We start from the raw sequence: 22,217 nt of genomic DNA on the forward strand, positions 1-22,217 counted from the left end.
CAGCCATTTATGTTTACATAAACTTGACCTCTGTAGATAGCTCCCTTATGTTTTATTTTTTGAGTTGGACTATTTTAACATCTTGATTCATTAATAGTCCTGACTACATGAACAAAATACATAAGGCAGCAGTAATTTCTAATGTTAACCATGCAAAACAAAATAGCTGCTTTATGCATATGGTATGGCCATTGACCAACAATTTCAACGTCACGGAGGCCCCCTAAACGACTTGAATAATTTTAAATTTGGTATGGGGTAATATTTTGACCAATGGAACATTTTGAGACTAGGGACAAGAAATTTGGGTAACATGAGGGGCAAGAGATGCACCCTAACCTATATAGTGGACCTCCAGGTGGAGCCTCGGAAACAAAAATGAAAAACAAATCCTAGTACACCAATGTGTATCCAAACACAAAAGAATCCGATTTGCATGTGGCAGCAAATAGTAATATAATAATACAAAATCAAATCTGAACAGAGCATACATCGACTTGACTTCATACAGTCAGATGAAAGTCAATTTAGCTGCCCAAGTCTTGAACACACCTTGAACAAGAGTATGGCGCTGAAGTCACAGGGACTCTGGAATTTATTCGACATGTGAACAAATTTTTTGACTGTGTTAATTCTAGAAACTTGTATGAAGGAACAAACAAAAGGAATCCAAACTTGGATCCATACACCGATTGCAACGATGAACGTCTTACATGGTTAAGCGATTCTTTTTTGAAATACTTCGACACATGGAGAGATAGTGTAAAAAATAGGCCAGGCAAATTTTCAAAAGAACAATATGCAAAAATGCAGCTAAGTCAACAGACACTTGACGGCTTCAAAATTACTGTCAGATCGATAGTTGCTTGTGTCAGGCACCTTTTGAAGGAAGGTGCACCATTTGTTTTAACGGAAGTGTTTAATCAGGACGCATTAGAGCAACATTTTGGACATTACCGCCACAAAGGAGGGGCAAATGATAACCCCACAATAGACAATGTTAAGCACCTCATCACAATAAGAGTTGTTGGCTCATCTGCACTTGCTCCTTTGAGAGGTAACACCAAGCGAAGAAAGTCTGATCCTAATAGAGAAACTGTAAATTCTCCATTGCCGAGAAAAAAGTCACGGCCACATTCCATCTAAAAGTGTTCAGTAAAACAAACAAAAATTCAAGCAAAATTATTTGTTCAGCAAGCATGTTGTTTTTTGAGTTGTGTGAATACAAGTTGTCTCATCACATTCAATTTTAATAATTTGTGTTGCTGTTAACTTTTTCAGCTTTTTTTGTTGTTGAAAATTTTTAATCAAAATTTATTGCATTAATTGAATGCATATATATACAGGTACCTCAAAATCAATGTACATGCAACAGTCAACAACTAATTTTGCTTGATAAAAATGCAAAAAAGTTCATGTTGCATGAAATTGCGGTATAACTGTAAGACAGTCTACAAATTTTAGCATAATTTATGTAAAGCAAATATTATTTTTCTCATTGTCAGTATTGTTATTTGTACCGTACCATACTGATCCCTTTTTAGGTTAAAAAATCAGGTGGGACTATACTCGAAAAAAAAATCGGATTTTTTTGTCAGTTTTGAACTGCCTAAAAAAAAGAAAAAGTTTTTGTGTTTTTAATATACAAAGCTATAATTTGAAAAGGAAAGGTATGGACCTATTTAGAGGGACCTCCACAAAGCTTCTTGAGGAATGCACAACTCTCTAGCTCTAATGCTTCAAACAGCACACAAATAAGACAAGCAAAATTAATTAAGCGGTTAAATCAATTCTCGCTCAAGTAACAATACTCCACGTTCAAGTAGGCCAGTTGCTGATAAAGATGTATATTGCCAGATAGCATCTGTCATCAAGAGAAATAAAGATACATACATAAACACAGCAAAGCAGGGCTGAACATAATTGGCTGCTTTTCAAAAAATATCCTTGTCCTCCACACGGTCATGATACAGACAATGTGGAGCATGTTGAAGCGGACATTAAAGGCAGAAGTAGGACATGATGTGTTCGTAAGTGAAGATGAAAGAGGAGATGCATGAAATGGAGTTTCAGTATGAGTGTGGGACATACTCCATCCAGCAACACCAGTGATGAAACTCCATTTGTAAGAGTGGAGGATGTCAAGAAAGTTATGTCCAAAATGGTGAACAAGCTCCGAGATGCCGGCTTATTTCAACTTTGGCTGCACATGTCCGCTGATAAAGGTGGCAAAAGTACAAAACTAATTCTCCAAATAATTAATGTAAATGTAAAGGGAAGTTAGAATTATCAATTCTCTACGTTACGAGTAGAGTACAGTACATTTGCAGCCGGGTGTTGTTAAGTGGAATATTTTCTAATTTCCTGATGAAGGTCGGCTGCCATCAATAATATTTTGGGACATTGATAGGTTCTAATAACACATTCCAATCACAACACTAAAAAATTCTCTGGAGCCCCCCCGGAAAAAAATATGACCACCCCCAAAAAACCGCCCCGAAATCATGTAGAATATGTTTTAAAAAGCAGTTTTTCATCATATTTCCAGGAAATGCTGTAGAAAAACGCTTTACTCAACAGGTCCCAAATTAATTGGTATTGAAAAAGCATATATTAGTAAATCTTCTCACAAATTTTCAGAAGCCAGCAATTATATTAAGGTGGATTTTTCAGCAACTTAATATAGCAATATTTTCAAAATGTCAAAAATGGGAAAAAATGCAAATTTTACCTAATTTCGAACTTACCGTATTTCGTCAAATAGTCGCCCCCCTCAAATAAACGCCCCCCACCACATTTTTCAACCAAGATGTTTCAAAAATGCTGATATTTCCATGCTATCTTGTGTAGTAAGCTTACCAAGTTGCGCACATGGTCGATAAAAGTGTCAATAATTGGCGAAAATCTGGATCAGAAACCCGGAAGTGAGCCAGAAGTCAGCGTTTCTAGTTCATAGTTCGTCATTTTAGCGTGTGTTTTTACTTTACCTAATGATTTTAACGGGAATTGTTGTTCTAAAATTGACCTTGAATAAACGCCCCCCCTTGGGAAAATGTAACGCCCCCGGGGGCGTTTATTTGACGAAATACGGTAATTATTGCCTTTATTCAGGCTGATTTTGATATGATCTTTTCAGATAAAATTGTGTATAGAAAATTGCTTTCACTATTGTGGTATCTTTTTTCAATTTTTAACAAGCGGTCTTTAAAAAAAGGCATTTTACATTAGTTTGTAAATTACTCAAATCAAAATGACCATATATTAATATTGTCTTATACTATTGATAATCTGAATTATTCAAAAGGAGATTACTATATAACGTCAGAATGTAGATAATTAACAACTGAGTGCAATGTTTTTTACCTAATAACGACTTTTTTAATGTCCAAAAGTCCCATTTTAGGCTGTATTTGGTTAAAAATTCACATTTACACACACGTGTTACAACGGCGCGCACGATTGGTCGAGAGCCGGTCATACAACAATGATGGTACAGCGTTTTTGACTGACTGATATGTGTGACAATTGCGGGTAGAAACGTGTGTTTTAATATTAATTCTATATGCTAATGTTACTTTTTGTAATCATTTTAATGAAACAATAATCACAAAATGTTATGTATATGCGTAGTTTTCATGAATGAACCCTGAATTACGATTGATATAAAAAAATCTTCCTTGAAATGGCATCTCCAAAATAATAATCAACATAGAACTTGGCTGCTTTGTTCCATTTTTTTCTGTACTGTGTACATGATGTGTAAGGGAAATTCCATTACATTTCTGGAAATTTCCTTTCTATTTATGTACAAGGGAGATGCCCCAAGGGAATCCTCAGATATCAGAAGGTGTTGCAACCTAACATGAGACATCTATTTTTAGAGGTGGTACTGTTCATTGTCTACTTGACTGTATAGCACTGTACAGTGGCGTACCATGATCGCCCCAACCCCGGGGGGCTGAAGAAAATTCAATTTGCCGCCCCTTCCTCAAAAGCCCGAAAAGGTTGACCCAATTTTTTTTCTCGGTCGTTTGAAAAAGTGAAGAGCAAAAAAAAAAAAAAGAAAAAAAAGGGTTTCAGGCGCTAGCGCCCTAAAAGCAGCACATTTTGATGTAAAGTACCATTTTTTAATGCTTTATCAAATTTTTGCGCCCTTTTTTATTTACTAATTCATTTGCCGCCCCTTCGTTTTTGCAGCCCCTGTTTTTGCCGCCTTCTTCTTCCGCCGCCTTTCATTTTCGCCGCCCCATTTTACCCGGGGCTGGTGCCCCAAAGCCCCCAAAAATACGCGCATGCTGTAACTCATTTGCAATAGTATTTGGTATTCATGGTTTGCATCAGCACAAGGGCGAATTCTCTACAAATTGATATTCAAGATGAGTTGTTCATACATACTCACGATATAACGACTTTTCTGATTGGATTTGCGCCTTTTTTTGCTGGTCATATATACCGTTTATGACCAGTACGCAGGGCATAAACAAGCTGCGTCATGCAGCGTTGGAACCCAATTAACACGATCCACGATTTGCTAGTGTTGCGTACACGCGCATGTCACCGCGCCCATCTCACGCGGAGCGCAAAAGATGACGCATATCACGCGTTGACTCCCGGCCGTTGACCTCATGAGCCGAGCTGCTTCCTGCAAGTAAGCCTACACATTTTCTTCCAATTTATGAAGGAAAACGGTATGGAAATGTTATTTAAACTTGTAAACCCTTATTATTTTCATCTGTATTGAATTGCTAAGAATGTTGTATGGGTATGTATGAGCGGGGTTCATTCATAGGATTTCGGCATGATCGCTGTTTATGCCCTCAATCCTATGAATGAACCCCTAATTCCTTCAGCAGTGACGACTCTCCTTGCGGAGCTGCCTACTTTGCAGTTGATGACAAGAAAATAATTCCACTAAAATCATGCAAAGACGATATAACTGGACATTTGCACTTTCTTCACTTATTTGGGAAAGGTCATAGTAAACTTTGTGAGTGGGAACTGATCGCAAACAGGGCTGGCCTCTTTAAACGTGATGACCAAGAATTAGAAAAACTCTATCTGTCCAAAAACACAGAAGTGATTTAGGAAGAAATTGGTCTGGTGCAAGACTGCAACAATGTAAATATCCAGGTCACGTCGGCAAAAAGACAACTTCTAACCGACTTCGGCGCGCCAACCAAGCAATGTCAGGAGAGGTATTCGAGATCAACAAGTCAATACTTCCCATAGGATCTGGTAAGTGAAACAATTCTACCGGAATATTTGTGGCATAGTAAAAGGAGATAATTTTGCTAAATGTATATTGAATATTCTAAAGTTTGTTCGGTTTTAGTTACTGCGCGAGTCCCGCTCACGTAAATTTACATAAAGCGTGCGCCAGTCACGCCTAACGCAACCTTACGCAACATGCAATGAGCGTAAGTACTAAACCCAACTATATGTGAACGTCATTCTATATCATAATGCACAATGTTATAAGTTTAATTTTTTTGCCAATTCATTAGAGAATGAATTTGGAGAAAACCTTCTGATAATTACAAACACTCGCTGAGCAGCAAGACCTTCCCTCTAAGCCTTTAATCCGATAAGCTGATTATCTATTACTCCCGGTCCCCGCACTCCGTGCATCCGCGGGTATTCATGCTTGTCGGTGAACTTTAAAAGCACCCCCTTTTGCACCTCATTTCGCGAAGTTTTTAGGGGAAAAAGACCCATTTTTTTAGCGATTTCGCGAATTATTTGCCGTTCGACAATACCCCTATTTTCGCTTAAACGCGAACGATATTTCTAATATACCCTTTTCTGGCAGAAACGCGTAGGCTGCTCGATGAAAATACCCTCTTTTTTTTTTAAATTCGCGAACATGTGGTTTGAAAAAACACCCTTTTTTTGTGTGTTTCGCGAACTGCGTTTCTTCATCTGAAAACACCCCTTATTTCGCACAATTTTCGACAAGCATGTATACCCGCGGATGCACGGAGTGCGGGGACCGGGCTATTACTGAGCTCAATCATCTGAAATTACTGGAGCGTGAGTCACCCAGGCTGGTGGCTCAGCATAGTATTTTATTAACAGAAGGTTTTATCCAAATTCGTTTCCTAATGTATAAGCCGAACAAACTGTACCGCAGATCTGTTACACCTTTTATGATATTTTCGAATTATTGCTCTGCAACCTCAAAGGCAAAGTAGTGCATTTTAAATATTTTTTCAAAGACGATCCATTCGGTAAAACATTTGAATTGGTTATTTGTTCAAATTAACCATAATTCAACGGAAAAAAACCCTGTTCTATGGGCCCGACCTACCCAGACTTTGATTTTATTTTTTTATTTTGCTAAAAGCATGTCAAATCAGCCGTTTGGGGGCCAAAATTGATTAATTAATGAATTTTGGCATAAATGTTAAGAAAATATATCTGCAAAAAGATCTATTTCAGATTTGTCAGATGTTGGCGACATTTTAGGGTAATTTCAGCCTCAAGGAAAAAAAAAACGTCCGGCTTTTCGTCGGCTAATGGGTGTTATTACCCTTGAATAAATATAATTAAATTTATTTTTCTCCATTGAATAGAAATAATTGCACCTGGACAAGAAAAACTCTTGTGGGAAGCAGTAAAAACATCTCGTAGCATTGTTGAGAATGAAGAGCCAAGACTGAAACGAAAGAAGTGTGATGGAGAAGGCATAGATATTCTTCTTGAAGCATACCTTGCAGCAGATACATGGTAGACTCGTCAACAAATACTGTCGTTATTTGCCAATGATTTTACAAAGAGTGAACTTCAAAGACTGATACCTGGGCTAACAATCTGGCGTATCGACCAGGCCCGTTTACATGCTTTAACAACAGGCATGGGACATTCATGTAAAGAAAAAGTATCCACAACCAGAATAAAACTTGATCCATTAAAGGCCGATCACTTTATTGACTTTATTTCACAACCAGCACTTTTGCAAGATGTAGCCTATGGCACCAAGAAGCTGAAGCTTGATTCTGGAGAAACTCTTCTCATTCCAAATGCTATTCGAACAGCAATACCATCCCGAATCATCCAGCAATATAAGATATATTGTGAAACAGCAAACTTTGAACCTCTCTCAGACAGTACACTTTACAAAATCATAAATGCGTGCGGTGCTTCACAGCAGAAATCGATGCAGGGATTAGATTACATTGCTATAGATAGCATCCAGGCATTTGACAACCTTGAAGGACTACTTGAAAAATTGGTGGAGACAGGAAACGCAGACAACGATTGGCAGAAGAGACTTAAAGAGCAACTCAGAAAAGCCAGAAGATATTTAGTCTAGCCGAGCGGCGGCTAGACTCCTGTTTCTGGGCGATTTCTTTCTTCTTCTTCTTCTTCTTCTTCTTCTGTCAACATTTAACATAATTTGCTCTAGCTCCTTTATTATTTGACCGATTATGACCAAACTTGGGCACAAGCTCCACTACCCCAGCCTTTACATTTGACATGACCCATTTGGGGTCAAACGTCATGCATGAGTAATTTTGGCTAAAAATGTGATTTTTACCAAAAATGCTTCTTCTCCTACAGATTACATGGTACTGTAACAAAAATCAGAAATCATCAGATCTATCTGGAGAGTTGCTTTTGTTTCATTTAAAATGGGTAGTTAAATTCATAAATTGGTTGTGGTTCTTTTGCTTTTTCTTGTCATTCTAAAACTCTCCCGGTGAAACTGATGTACTTGCGATTTCAGTTACAGTATTTAAGATACAGAAGAAACTTTGAACTGGCAACCCAAACCTGCCAAGAGGCGAATGTATTTGTATTACTGATTGTGAAGCCAATTCTTCTCTAAAAATGGTACATTATCAGTAGCTTGGTGTCGAATAGAACATGTAATATTAAGTATTTTAGAACTTGGTTCAATATTGCAAGATCAAAGAAAGTCTGTTTACATTTTTGGCATTGCACCACCCAGCGATGTGTGATTAAAAGTTTGATGTGCTGCCGTGAGCACAAAAGTTATGACGTAGACGGCAGCTTTTGGATGAAAGGAACCATGCGGGTGTTTGTAAACAAACTTGACAAGCTACGAGTGTCAAATGGTTTGCAGATTTTCTGATTGTGATATATTATCTTGCCGGGAATAAGTGGTAAGAGTGTAAGAAGTATTCTCTATCATGTAGATAAATGATAGATTTGAAGGACTTAATCCTTCGAGGTGAAATAAGCTTTGCAGTACGACTGGTCATTTTGTAAAATAAACATGCGTGTCCAAGCTTCAAAATTCTGCTACCTTAATTTGGTGATGAGCATTTTGACAGGTTAGCTGTGTTGGCATGAGTACTTATGGCACGAATGATCTTTAATCACTGCTTTATATGATTTAAATGTATGTATGACATTAATTCAGGTTGGCCAAATAGAGATTGTAGTTTGGATGATATGAAAACACCTAAATTCTGAATGCACATTGGTTTAACACACAGGCTCTGTGAATTTCATAACTGAATGGCAAAATGAGTGCATTTCTTTGTCTTTCTTTCTTTCTCCCTTTGTAGTGCTGACTTCAAATAATCGAAGGTAACTCGCACTGCTGTAGCTTGCGGTGTGCGCATGCGTCGTCTCATGCGACAGAAAATGAATTCCGTGCGTATAAACAAAGTGCAAGTGTCATGTTAAGATAAATCCATTGTTTATACTAGTGCTAGTACATTGTACTTGTGTATGTTTTGTAGTATTTAAGACTTCATAGTTGAAAATAGACCAAAGATTGTTCTATGTTGATGTTGTTTTGGTAAAACCAATTAAACCATGCATAATGCTGTTCAGACCTTTCATAAATATTCATTGCATGCAAAGTTCATAATGTTAGTTGTGTATCCAAGATAACGACCTGAGATGTGTATGAAAATTGATTGCTGGTAAGCTCAATGACCTTTTAAAGGAAAGTAATAGTATGGAAATAATGTTACAAAGTGTAAGATTCCATGTGTGTATCTTCAAGTATTGTAAGTGTTAACCATGTCCTGCTGGGTCATCTTTTGAGTGTGTAATTTGTATTCTGGTATTGTGTTCTTGATACGTTACAGGCCGTCAGGAAGTCAGGATTTTATAAACCAGGAGCAAAGTCAAGTCAAGTCAGCAAAGTCAAGTCAAGTCTGAAACTTTATGAAGTTATGAACACTGAACATTAATTAGTAAGAAGTGATGATACTGAGCCATATACATATATACATTCCATTGTGACTGAATATTGTCAGGTCAAAAGCCATTGCATTGTGATTGTGAATATTGTCAGGTCAAAAGCCATAACATTGTGACTGTGAATATTGTCAGGTCCAGAGTTGGTAGCATTTATATTATTAAAATGTTTGTCAGATTTAAGATTATGTGTGGAAATAAGTCATTTACGTGTTTGAGTTAGGTTGACAGGTGAACATATATTGTGTTCAAACGGGTCCATTTCATTGATTTGTTTAGCCCTAGTTCGGTCCGGGGAATTCCAAGTTAGGTGGTGGTGGCAGCATTTTACTTTATTAATTCCATCCTAACTAAGACCCCCTGCGCGTTACAAATTTTGGTGGCAGCGGTGGGATCCTGTCAATTTAGTTTTGCGAACACGTACGTGTTGTTTTGGCCAGTTCGGAAAACTTCAGCAATTTTTATTTTAGTCATTGAATAGTAATCACAGCACACAATGGCAAGTAATTGTGATAATATGGCTCAGTGTCAAGATATGGATAATAAGGTACCAAAGAGTGCATCTAAGTCTGACAGTAAAGAATGGGAGACCCTGGAGGAACTCTCTGAGCTCAGAAGTCAGCTTTGGGAGACAAAACAGCGTGCAGCACAGTTTGAAGCTGAACTTGCGGACTTGAAAGAGGCCCAAGTGCAGACTCAAGGTAACTCATGGTAATGAGGGTCTGTCATACTTTGGTTTTGGGAACCCAGGTCCTTGGGAGGGTTTTGGTAATAATGAGAGTACACCCAAGGCAGTCTCAGTGGGTAAGTTAAATGAGGAACAAATAGATTGTCCCCGGAAAGTACTGAGGTATCAATCTACACCAGTACAAAGGGACTATTCTCAAGCATCTGTCAAAGTACATAGGAAGGAGAGACAACCGGAAAAGTACGATGGCAAGGGGAATTGGGAAAGTTATATCATACATTTTGAAGCTTGTAAAAAGCTAAATAATTGGGGGGATACCGAGGCGTGCTCCTGGCTAGCCACTTGCCTCACGGGAGATGCCGTACAGGCATTAGATTCTAAGTGGTTGCCAGAGGAGTGTACATATAAGGAGCTAAAGCAAATTTTGGAACGTTGTTTTGGACCCAGTTGTACCCCAGAAAATTATCGGGTAGAGTTCGAATCGGAAAAGAAAAGCTGGGGAAACCCTGCAGGAATTAGCCCAAGGCTTGAGACAATTGGTGACAAGAGCCTACCCAGACATCCCTATTGACTCCCAAGAGCAACTAGCTAAAGAGCAATTTAAAGAGTCGCTGGAGGATGGTGAGTTACGGGCCGCCATATTTAGGCAGTGCCCCAAAACACTAGCCGATGCTGTAAAAGCAGCCCTTGACATGGAGTGTTTTCTGAAGGCTGAGAAAAGTAGAAAAGTGGGCCCCAAATCTGGATATATGCGTACAGTAGAAACGCATGTGAAGCCCAGTCCTGATGATGGGCGGCTACAGGAATTGGAGAAGAAGATGCATACCCTGTTGACCTTGGTAGAGGGCCTCCAAGGTCGAGTATCTGCAAACCAAACAAAAAAGAATTCTTGTTTTTTTTGTAAGGAGGCAGGCCACTACAAGGGTCAGTGTCCTAAATTCCAGAGCCAAGATCCGGCAGGGTATGCCACGTATAACAAGTCGAGACAGGGAAGCGACAGTCGGCCGCCCCGAGGGCCATGGGACGGTCACTACAGGGGGACGGAGGGCCCATGACACAATTGAACTAGATACATGTAATAAACCAGTCCTTGATATGTATGTCCCAGTTAGTTTCAGGGGGCTCAAATTGGACCTATTGGTGGATTGTGGGTGTACACACACCACCATTTCTTTTGCCTCCTATATGTCAATACCTGAAGTTCAACGACCTCCATTGATCCCAATTAAGAAAGATCCATCCCTTGCTGATGGTGCAACCCTAGAAACATGGGGTGCAGCTTGGATGGAGATTGAAGTCGGTGGAGTTCGGCAAACAGTGGAAGTAAGAGTTTCAAATGTGGAGGCTTGTGGTCTCTTGGGTATGGATTTTTTGGTAGGTCAAGGGTGCAAGTTGGATTTCAAGAAACTAGAACTGGTAGTAAAAGGCAAGAGAGTCCCGTGCAAAACTACAAGTGGTGAAGTGTTTTGTGTACGCTTGATTGTTTCAGAAACAACTGTAGTTCCCCCCGGTCATGAAACTTGTATTGTTACCCGGGCAAAGGACAGAATGTGGGCGGGTGGTGCTGTTGATAAAGGGACGGACAGGATTGTTGGTCTGGTTGAACCCTTGAACTCTCACCCTTACCGAACATGATATTATAGTCGCCCATAGTGTGGTGAATGTGGAGGAAACTGTCATTGTGCCCGTCTGCAACTTGGGTCAAAAATTTAGAACGGTCAAGAGGGGGACAGTGATTGCATCCATGTCACCGTTGGAGTCGTGGAACTTGATTGCCAAAAGTCAGGTATCTACGGTCAGGGAAACGGTGGAGACTGTTGATCCAGATGGGACGCAGACTGAGTCTACTGTCCCTGATTACTTGCAAGGTTTGTTGGCAGAAAGTATTAGTTGCATACCAACGGAGCATGTTCCCCAGGTAAAAGCATTGTTGAGCAAATATGCAAATATTTTCTCCAAATCAGATGATGACATAGGGAGGACTGACTTAGTCAAACATACCATAGACACAGGCAATGCCAAGCCAGTAAAACAACGTCCTAGACGAGCGCCCCAGATGCAGCAGGCTGACATTGATCGGCAAGTTAAAGGCCTACTTGATAGGGGATTGATAAGCCCCAGCAACTCGCCTTGGTCGTCGCAGGTGACAATGGCAATGAAGAAAGATGGTACATAACGCCTATGTCTTGACCTGCGTAAAGTTAATGCGTTGACCAAGAAGGATTCGTATCCCCTCCCCAGAATTGACGAATCCATAGATGCGCTGGCGGGTGCTCAGTGGTTCTGTACCTTGGACCTTGCGTCCGGGTACTGGCAGGTAGAACTTGATGACAGTGCTCGTGAGAAAACGGCTTTTGCAGTCAAAGGTGGATTGTATTGTTGGAACGTAATGCCTTTCGGTTTGTGCAACGCCCCAGCACATTCGAGCGTTTAATGGAACGGGTGTTGAGTGGCCTTCACTGGAAAACTTTACTTGTATACCTTGATGATGTCATAACCTATGGTAGTACAGTACCGGAGACAATTGCTCGACTTGAGACAGTTTTCCAGCGTCTGAAATCGGCAGGGTTAAAGTTGAAACCCAGCAAATGCCATTTATTTCAGACTGAGGTGCATTATTTAGGCCATGTGGTGACTCCTAATGGGGTGCACACTGAATCAGAGAAGGTCCAAGTTGTCAAAGATTGGCCTACCCCAACTTGTGTCCGAGATGTAAGGAGTTTTGTGGGTCTGGTTGCGTACTACAGACGCGGTTCATAGCCAACTTTTCAAAAATAGCAAAGCCCTGTACAAATTGACTGAAAAGAATTCAGAGTTTAGATGGTCTGATGATTGCAAATTGGCTTTTCAGGAGTTGAAACAGTGTCTGATCACTGCTCCAATACTCGCCTACCCCAGGTCTGAAGGTCAGTATACAGTAGACTGTGATGCAAGTGCATATGCCATAGGTGGGGTATTGTCCCAAGAACAAGATGGTGTTGACAAGGTTATAGCCTATGGAAGCAGAACGCTTAAAAAGCCTGAACGCAACTACTGCGTTACCAGGAAGGAGCTGCTGGCTGTTGTGCACTTCTTGCGACACTACCGTCACTACATCTATGGTAGAAAAGTGATAGTACGGTCAGATCATGGTGCTTTGAGATGGTTGATAAATTTCCGAGATCCCGAAGGTCAATTAGCCCGATGGTTGGAAGTTCTTGGTAGTTATGATATGGAGTTGATTCATAGGCCAGGACTCAGACACAATAATGCTGATGCATTATCAAGACGGCCATGTCCCCCCTGTAAGCAGTGTGGTAGAACTGATGAGAAAATTACATTAGGAAATGTAACTCTAGAAAGTTCCCCTGCTAATGAAACAAATTGTGTAAAACAAGACAGTGAAACAAATGGGACGAAAACAAGTCTCACACAAACAGCCAATGGTGACAATACAGTCAACTGTGACAACACAGCCAATTATGACATAGCTACATTTTGTGAAAATACAGCTAATTATGACACCGCAGCCAATTGTGACACCACAACCAATTGTGACACTACAACCAATTGTGACAACATAGCCAATTGTGACACAACCACCAATTGTGACAATACAACCAATTATGACACAACTACCAATTTTGACAACACAGCCAATTATGACACAGCAGCCAATTATGACAGTATGCAGCAACAGCATACTTCCCAAAAGAGTGAAGATGAAGACATGGTTACATCATCTACTGCCACCATAAGGACAGTTAGAGTGAGTCCCATTCTGACACTAGCCGAAATCAGGGAAGCCCAACTGGAGGAGCCAAGTATGCGTTCCTTGCTCTTAAAGTTGGAAGCAGGTGAACCCAGACCAGAATGGAGTGATATTTCACCTTGTGTCCCTGATCTCAAAGTGTATTGGGCTCAGTGGGACCTGTTGTGTGTGCGGGATGCTGTCCTGTGTAGGCGCTGGGTGCCAACCCAGGGAGAAGAGACAGTATACAAAGTAATAATCCCTCCCAACTTACGTAAAATAGTACTAGAGCAATGCCATGGTACAACCGCTGCTGGTCATCTGGGCCAAAAGAAGACTCTAGGTAAACTACAGGAAAAGTACTATTGGACTAGAATGATTGAAGACGTTCGATCATGGTTGCGCCAATGTACTGGATGTGCAAAACGTAAGACTCCCCCAAAGAAAAGGAGGGCCCGGTTGCGACAGTATCAGGTGGGTGGCCCCCTTGAAAGAGTTGCCTTGGACATCCTGGGACCCCTCCCAGAAACCGAGTCGGGTAACAAATATGTATTAGTAATCGGGGATTACTTCACAAAGTGGATGGAGGCTCTGCCCATCCCAGACCAAACTGCTGAAACCGTGGCCACAGCTTTTGTGGGTGAATTTGTGTGTCGGTACGGAATGCCCCTGGAATTGCACTCTGATCAAGGGACCAATTTCCAGAGCAAGGTTTTCAAAGAGTCATTAAGGCTCTTGGGAGTTTCTCAGACACGTACATGTGGTTATAACCCCAAGTCCGACGGAATGATAGAACGCTATAACCGAACACTCGTTAATCTAGTGTCCATCCTCCTTGATCCATATAAGAAACAGAGGGACTGGGATACAAAGTTGCCATTTGTGGGCTATGCGTACCGTCCCGCAGTTCAAGAATCAACTGGAGAAACCCCAAACATGATGATGTTTGGCCGTGAGGTAGCGACCCCACTTGATCTCCTGGTGGAAGCAGTACATGAAGATGAAGAAGAGACAGATTATGCCCAATCATTACGAGACAAATTCAGATCTGCCCATGACCGAGCCCGGACGGATATACAAACTAGTGCTCGGAGGCAGAAGAAATATTATGATCGGAAAGCTTACGGGAGTAGCATATCTGAAGGTACCTTTGTGTGGCTATATAACTTCCAAAGGAAGCCAGGTATCAGCAAGAAATTAAGGCTACCCTGGGAAGGGCCATACCTGGTGGTCACAAAGCTGTCCGATGTGCACTGCCGCATACAGCGCAGCCCCAGGGCCAAGTTTAAAGTTGTCCACATGGACAGGTTAAAGATGTATGAGGGCCCAGAATTGGACCAGTGGTCGTCCAAATACCCTGAGTCATTTGAAGAACAATCACAATGTATCAAACCAGTGGAAGACACATGTCAAACTGAGAATGAGCTCATAACATGTACCCCACGGGTAGAAACCACAGAAAACAAGGACAAATCAGCTGACACAAAACTGCACCAGGATGAGGTGGGTGAAAACCTTTGCTCCCTGTACACAAACCTGGTGAAAAGAAACAGTTTCCCATCCAACATGCAGGAAAAGGGAACAGCAACGCAAGTGAAAATCAAAATGAGCCAAAATTGAAATCTAAAACCATAGACCCTGATGCTGAAACTAAAGAAAAGGGTAATGGGCGTAGAAATCCTACCCGAGAAAGGCGTCTGCCTGCTCGTTACAGAAGGCTGCATAGTACAAAAGTAGCAGCATACTGAAAGTATGTTAATAAGAAAAAAAAGTGTTAATTGCATTATTTCAATAAGCAAAAATCAGACTTGAAACTTTGGTGCAGATTCACCACTCATAATGGTCCCATGCTGTTACATTGTGAAACTTTACAGTATAAGGGGGATGTATAAACTATTTCAGAGTGTGAAGTACAGTGTTGCTTGGTGTGAATTCCAGTTCATTGATCAGAAGTATAAAACACAAGAGTATGGTGTGTCACTCGTGAAATTTGGTCCTCAGGTAATTAGCTGGTAGTGTTTGGAATTGTCATGTTCAAACTTTACCAGGCTGGTTTTGTTGGTAGTTTGATGGCGAACAGTTTTAAGGTTGCAGAATAAGGCTTGTCGAGCTGGTCTCAACAAACAGGCAACAGGTGGTTGAGAGGTTTTCTCAAAAGTTCATTCATCAATTGAGTTCCATAGTTTTGAGGTTGTTTCACAGTGAGTGGACTGGTATGGAGATGAGTTAAGGTTCAGTATGGAATTGTGTTTGGCAGGCTTCTGAGTGCTGGAAGTTTACTGGTACCTGGTGATACTGGAGTTACTTTAAGTTTGATGTTAATAGGCTCTAAAAGCTTCTAAAGTAACAATTTTACCTTTCACATGGAGGAGTTATGCCTTGAAATGTACCAAAGTGTATTGAAGGATGGAAATATTTTTCATGTGATGGGAGTTGGAAATTCATGCACCAGTTAGTAGGTGACTACAAGTACCTGTCTAGTTGGAAAAAAAGGACAGCTGACATGGAAGTTTACTTGTCTCAAAAGATACTACTATTCTAAAATGCAAAAACAGGATAATTTCCCATATCCCATTGCCTTTCCCAGTCATTACTCTCACTTTGAATGCAGGTAGTTAAAATGGTAAATTTTTGATATAAATTGTGGGATCCATGAATGATTGTACCCCAAATTTAAGAATCCAAAATCTTGGGTTTGCACAATCATAGAGTTCCTCTAGGTGAGTAAAGTTGAGGTTATCCTCAAGATTGTAATGTATTTGTACCAAATAATTATAAAGTTGACTAAAATTTGTCACTCTTTGTGTATGAAACAACAATACTGTTGTTTTGTTGAGGTTTACAAATACAAATTGTGTGTTAACACATGTCAAGTTTTGGATGAAAGTAAACTTTATTTTGCAACTTCAAACATGTGTTTGAATATATAATTTTGTTTTATAATGATGCATGATCTTCAAAGAGGTGTTGTATATTAAAAACTTAGTACATAAAAGGAAATGTGTGCCTAAGGTAAATAGGAGATTATTGTACACTGATTTTTGTTTGTATTCGGACCAAACAGTCGAGACGCCTGTGTCCTGGTGGGGGGCTCTGTAACAAAAATCAGAAATCATCAGATCTATCTGGAGAGTTGCTTTTGTTTCATTTAAAATGGGTAGTTAAATTCATAAATTGGTTGTGGTTCTTTTGCTTTTTCTTGTCATTCTAAAACTCTCCCGGTGAAACTGATGTACTTGCGATTTCAGTTACAGTATTTAAGATACAGAAGAAACTTTGAACTGGCAACCCAAACCTGCCAAGAGGCGAATGTATTTGTATTACTGATTGTGAAGCCAATTCTTCTCTAAAAATGGTACATTATCAGTAGCTTGGTGTCGAATAGAACATGTAATATTAAGTATTTTAGAACTTGGTTCAATATTGCAAGATCAAAGAAAGTCTGTTTACATTTTTGGCATTGCACCACCCAGCGATGTGTGATTAAAAGTTTGATGTGCTGCCGTGAGCACAAAAGTTATGACGTAGACGGCAGCTTTTGGATGAAAGGAACCATGCGGGTGTTTGTAAACAAACTTGACAAGCTACGAGTGTCAAATGGTTTGCAGATTTTCTGATTGTGATATATTATCTTGCCGGGAATAAGTGGTAAGAGTGTAAGAAGTATTCTCTATCATGTAGATAAATGATAGATTTGAAGGACTTAATCCTTGAGGTGAAATAAGCTTTGCAGTACGACTGGTCATTTTGTAAAATAAACATGCGTGTCCAAGCTTCAAAATTCTGCTACCTTAATTTGGTGATGAGCATTTTGACAGGTTAGCTGTGTTGGCATGAGTACTTATGGCACGAATGATCTTTAATCACTGCTTTATATGATTTAAATGTATGTATGACATTAATTCAGGTTGGCCAAATAGAGATTGTAGTTTGGATGATATGAAAACACCTAAATTCTGAATGCACATTGGTTTAACACACAGGCTCTGTGAATTTCATAACTGAATGGCAAAATGAGTGCATTTCTTTGTCTTTCTTTCTTTCTCCCTTTGTAGTGCTGACTTCAAATAATCGAAGGTAACTCGCACTGCTGTAGCTTGCGGTGTGCGCATGCGTCGTCTCATGCGACAGAAAATGAATTCCGGTGCGTATAAACAAAGTGCAAGTGTCATGTTAAGATAAATCCATTGTTTATACTAGTGCTAGTACATTGTACTTGTGTATGTTTCGTAGTATTTAAGACTTCATAGTTGAAAATAGACCAAAGATTGTTCTATGTTGATGTTGTTTTGGTAAAACCAATTAAACCATGCATAATGCTGTTCAGACCTTTCATAAATATTCATTGCATGCAAAGTTCATAATGTTAGTTGTGTATCCAAGATAACGACCTGAGATGTGTATGAAAATTGATTGCTGGTAAGCTCAATGACCTTTTAAAGGAAAGTAATAGTATGGAAATAATGTTACAAAGTGTAAGATTCCATGTGTGTATCTTCAAGTATTGTAAGTGTTAACCATGTCCTGCTGGGTCATCTTTTGAGTGTGTAATTTGTATTCTGGTATTGTGTTCTTGATACGTTACAGGCCGTCAGGAAGTCAGGATTTTATAAACCAGGAGCAAAGTCAAGTCAAGTCAAGCAAAGTCAAGTCAAGTCTGAAACTTTATGAAGTTATGAACACTGAACATTAATTAGTAAGAAGTGATGATACTGAGCCATATACATATATACATTCCATTGTGACTGAATATTGTCAGGTCAAAAACCATTGCATTGTGATTGTGAATATTGTCAGGTCAAAAGCCATAACATTGTGACTGTGAATATTGTCAGGTCCAGAGTTGGTAGCATTTATATTATTAAAATGTTTGTCAGATTTAAGATTATGTGTGGAAATAAGTCATTTACGTGTTTGAGTTAGGTTGACAGGTGAACATATATTGTGTTCAAACGGGTCCATTTCATTGATTTGTTTAGCCCTAGTTCGGTCCGGGGAATTCCAAGTTAGGTGGTGGTGGCAGCATTTTACTTTATTAATTCCATCCTAACTAAGACCCCCTGCGCGTTACAGTACAGTAATGAGATTTATACATTGACCTTGGCTATAGCCGGGGCCTATGGGGTCCTCACAGATTTGGGGTCAAAGGTCATTAAGGGGGTATTTCCGGCACATAACCAAATACCTTCAAAATGCTTCTTTTCCTACAGATTCTATGGTACAGAGATGCGACTGACACATATGCATTGACATTAGTTGGTGTCTATGGGGTCCTCACAGATTTTGAGTTCAAGGTCAAACAGGGGACAAAAATGGTTGATTACTGAAAATCACTTTAAAATTCAATATTTTCTGCATATTACGTGCTGTGATCATCAGAATAATGCCAAAAGGGCTCTAGCATTATGTTCATATACTGATTGTAATCAGATTTGGCTTAAACATGGAGGAGGGGTCTGTTTTGGGGTCAAAAGGGTAAAATTCTAAAGTTTGTCCAATTTAAATGAAAATTAGTATATGTGATCTTGATATGATTCAAAATATATTGGAGGTCATTTCAAGGTCACCAGAGGTCAACGAAAGGTCAAAAGGGGTCAAATTCTAATATTTGTCCAATTTAGATGAAAATTAGTATATGTGATCTTGATATGATTCAAAATTTATTGGAGGTCATTTCAAGGTCACCAGAAGTCAACTAAAGGTCAAAAGGGGTCAAATTACAAAGTTTATTCAATTTGAATGAAAATTAGTATAATTATGTTATGTGGATATGATGCAAAATGTGGTGAAGGTCATTTCAAGGTCATCAGATGTCATTTCAAGGTCACGGCTAGACTTCGCAGCCTTACTAAGGATGCAATATATCTAGTTTAAGATTGATTTCAAGTCACATGTGACTTTACATGATGAATGTGCAGACCACTGCATAACATTCGCGCTGAGTGAGAAGGAAGAGCCAGATAAATCAGTTCTAAATGTGAGCATAATCATGAACTTGTTTGTGAAAGATGTGCAGAGTTATAAGATACGCTAAATGATATCAAGAACAAACTACTCACAAGCACATTACCCAAAGTGGATAAGAGCCACCTTGTTCATGAATTTACAATGCTGGAAGCTGACATACATGTAGAGTCATGGAAAAGAATCGTTGATTCAGCTAAATACAGCAGTGAAAACAGCCAGACTTGTTCCAGCAGTATTTAAAAAGAAACGGTGCTGGGGTCAGCACCAGTACCAGTTCAATGAGGACATCAAGGACAAGTTAGAGGAGGCTTCGACTAGCATAGAGTCGGGAAAAATTCAGAAAGCTCAAGCGCTATTGGAGGAGGATGTGTTAAACAATGGTGTTTGGAGAGGGTTTCAGACTGACATCAACATAAACAACAATGAGTATCTGTCTACTTTGTATCACATATGAAGGGAACTATTACAGTTTCCAAAGCAGCATCAACTACAGACAAGTATTTGGGTGGTTAGAAGATTTTTGCTCAACAATTTGATGCGCAAATCCTCCAATATCAGAGTTTTTGCGACCGGTGCAAAAACTCAGATTTTGGAGTTTTTGCGTATACTAAAAATAATAAAGTTTAGCATGTTTAAACAATTATTATAACATTAGTTTTGATGCGCAAATCCTCCAATATAACATTTGCAGTGTTTTATGTTATGTTATTTTGTTGAGGGGACTGACCACATGAAATTGAAAACGATCGGGAACATCTAGATATCGCAATGTGTAAATATGCTGAGGTTTCAAACATGACAAATAGAATTAAATTCCTTGGTAAAGTGTCTGCTGTTTATGTGCAGCTGACAAAATGAAACTGCATGGTTAAACTGATAAGAAATAACGTTACTATAATCAGAAACTGAATTAAAAATACTAGTTTGCATCTGATGTCACCTGTCAATCAAGTTCAGAAATGATTTGTTTACGATTTGATATGATGATTGAAATTTCTGAAGGCAGCTGTTAAACAGCATGCCTTATGGTTAATGTTGTACCTTCAAACATGCAACCATATCATTAGGTCTCAGTAATTGTAAACTTTCTTTCACGAAGATACCATGTCAACAATGCCTAAGAAAAGTTGCTTTTAGCCTTGTACAAGTACCATCATTTTTCCTCATATTCTGTGATTCCCTTTCTTCAATGAAGGCACCAGATGAATCAAGCTTCCTTGTCTGTGCTATTAACCAATCACGAGCTGTGGGGTGTTGATCGTCAGACACAAAAAAGTATTTTTTTTATCTCTGGCTCTGATTTTAACTTGTCTGTGCTACTACTCACTCAAACCTGGGATGGTCAGCTTATGTTTGGAATGTAAATAAATTGTATAACATTCATCAGGAGCCTCACAGTTTTTAGATTTCCAAAACAGCACTTGTCCATTCCATGCATGAAAATTCAAGTAACAACTCAGACAGAAGTTAGGATGCTTCTTTAAACTTAAAACTATGTATTACAAACCTTTGGTAATCTTGTTGCTCCTGCAGCTGTTGTTGTCCAGACAACTTGTGGAATTACATATTACATACAGTGCAGACTGTTCTCCATGCCAATGATGAGTTGATACTGTTGCCTATATACCTGACATCAAAATTTTTAACCAATTTTGGATTTCTTTGTTCACCTCCAATTTCCAAAAGATCAAGGCATCTCTGACTGATGACACATAAGTTCCAAAATTAGTGGGACATTTTGACCTCAAAGTGCATACTTATTGTCAAGCTGTTCAATAGGTAAGTACATGTATACAATATAGCAACCCATTTTATGAAATATACATATGGTTTGTAAATTACTACTAACAAGAAGTCTGTGCCACTATTTTCTTTCCCGGTTTACATACATGTTGTTTGCTGGTCATTCCCATCAACTAGAGTGTACATAACTGCACTTTTTGTTTACATTACTGAAAGCAATAGTGTGCACCTAACCGGTTTGTAATCAAGTGAAAAAGATTAGTGGCTCTGACTTTTGCCATCATAAAATTGTCATCACAAACTTTTCACACTTACTGTCATGCACACCAACCATGATAGAGACATCAATGCTGGGGTAGGGATGGTATTATGGTATTATCACACATTAAGATCCCAATATTGCTTTAAATTCTATACATTTATATATTGTGTCTCGCCTCAACTTGAGAGTAACGCCATGTTGGATTTAGAAAAGGCAGATTCGAATCAGTATATTTACACGGTTGCATTCCCGGTGTATGGATAAATCGCCCTTCTATGTGTGTATACGCCCCACTTGATTAGGTTAGTGTGCATGATTCGAATATGTCACTATAAAATCCAACATGGCATTCTCTCAACTTAAGACGAGACAGAAGTGAGCAAAAACCACTAATTGCTCACTATTGGATTATTGCCTCTTATGGTCCGATTCATAGCTTGAGCAAACTCTGGCACATCTACATGATAACTTACTATTCTGCACAGCTTACTTTTGCTTGTGTGTACTATTAATTGGTCAATGCCTCTAGGGGGATTTGTGGCTGGGCATTACACACCTCTATTGATGTCTGTTTAGCTAGTGCAGCCAGACTATACGTATTCACATGCTACACAATAGTAAGTGCATTTAAAGACTGTAATGGATGACAA

At 39.3% G+C, this 22,217-nt stretch overlaps 1 long non-coding RNA gene across 1 annotated transcript; it reads left to right on the forward strand.

Annotated features, from left to right (window-relative positions):
• The first annotated feature begins 17,037 nt into the window (after positions 1-17,037).
• LOC140148248 (uncharacterized) lies at positions 17,038-18,662 on the forward strand. Its single transcript, XR_011858459.1, has 3 exons — positions 17,038-17,243; positions 17,651-17,739; positions 18,183-18,662. It is a non-coding gene; the product is annotated as an uncharacterized lncRNA (long non-coding RNA).
• The last annotated feature ends 3,555 nt before the right edge of the window (positions 18,663-22,217 follow it).

Source organism: Amphiura filiformis, chromosome 1, assembly GCF_039555335.1.
Source record: "Amphiura filiformis chromosome 1, Afil_fr2py, whole genome shotgun sequence".
In the NCBI taxonomy this organism is placed as follows: Eukaryota; Metazoa; Echinodermata; class Ophiuroidea; order Amphilepidida; family Amphiuridae; genus Amphiura; species Amphiura filiformis.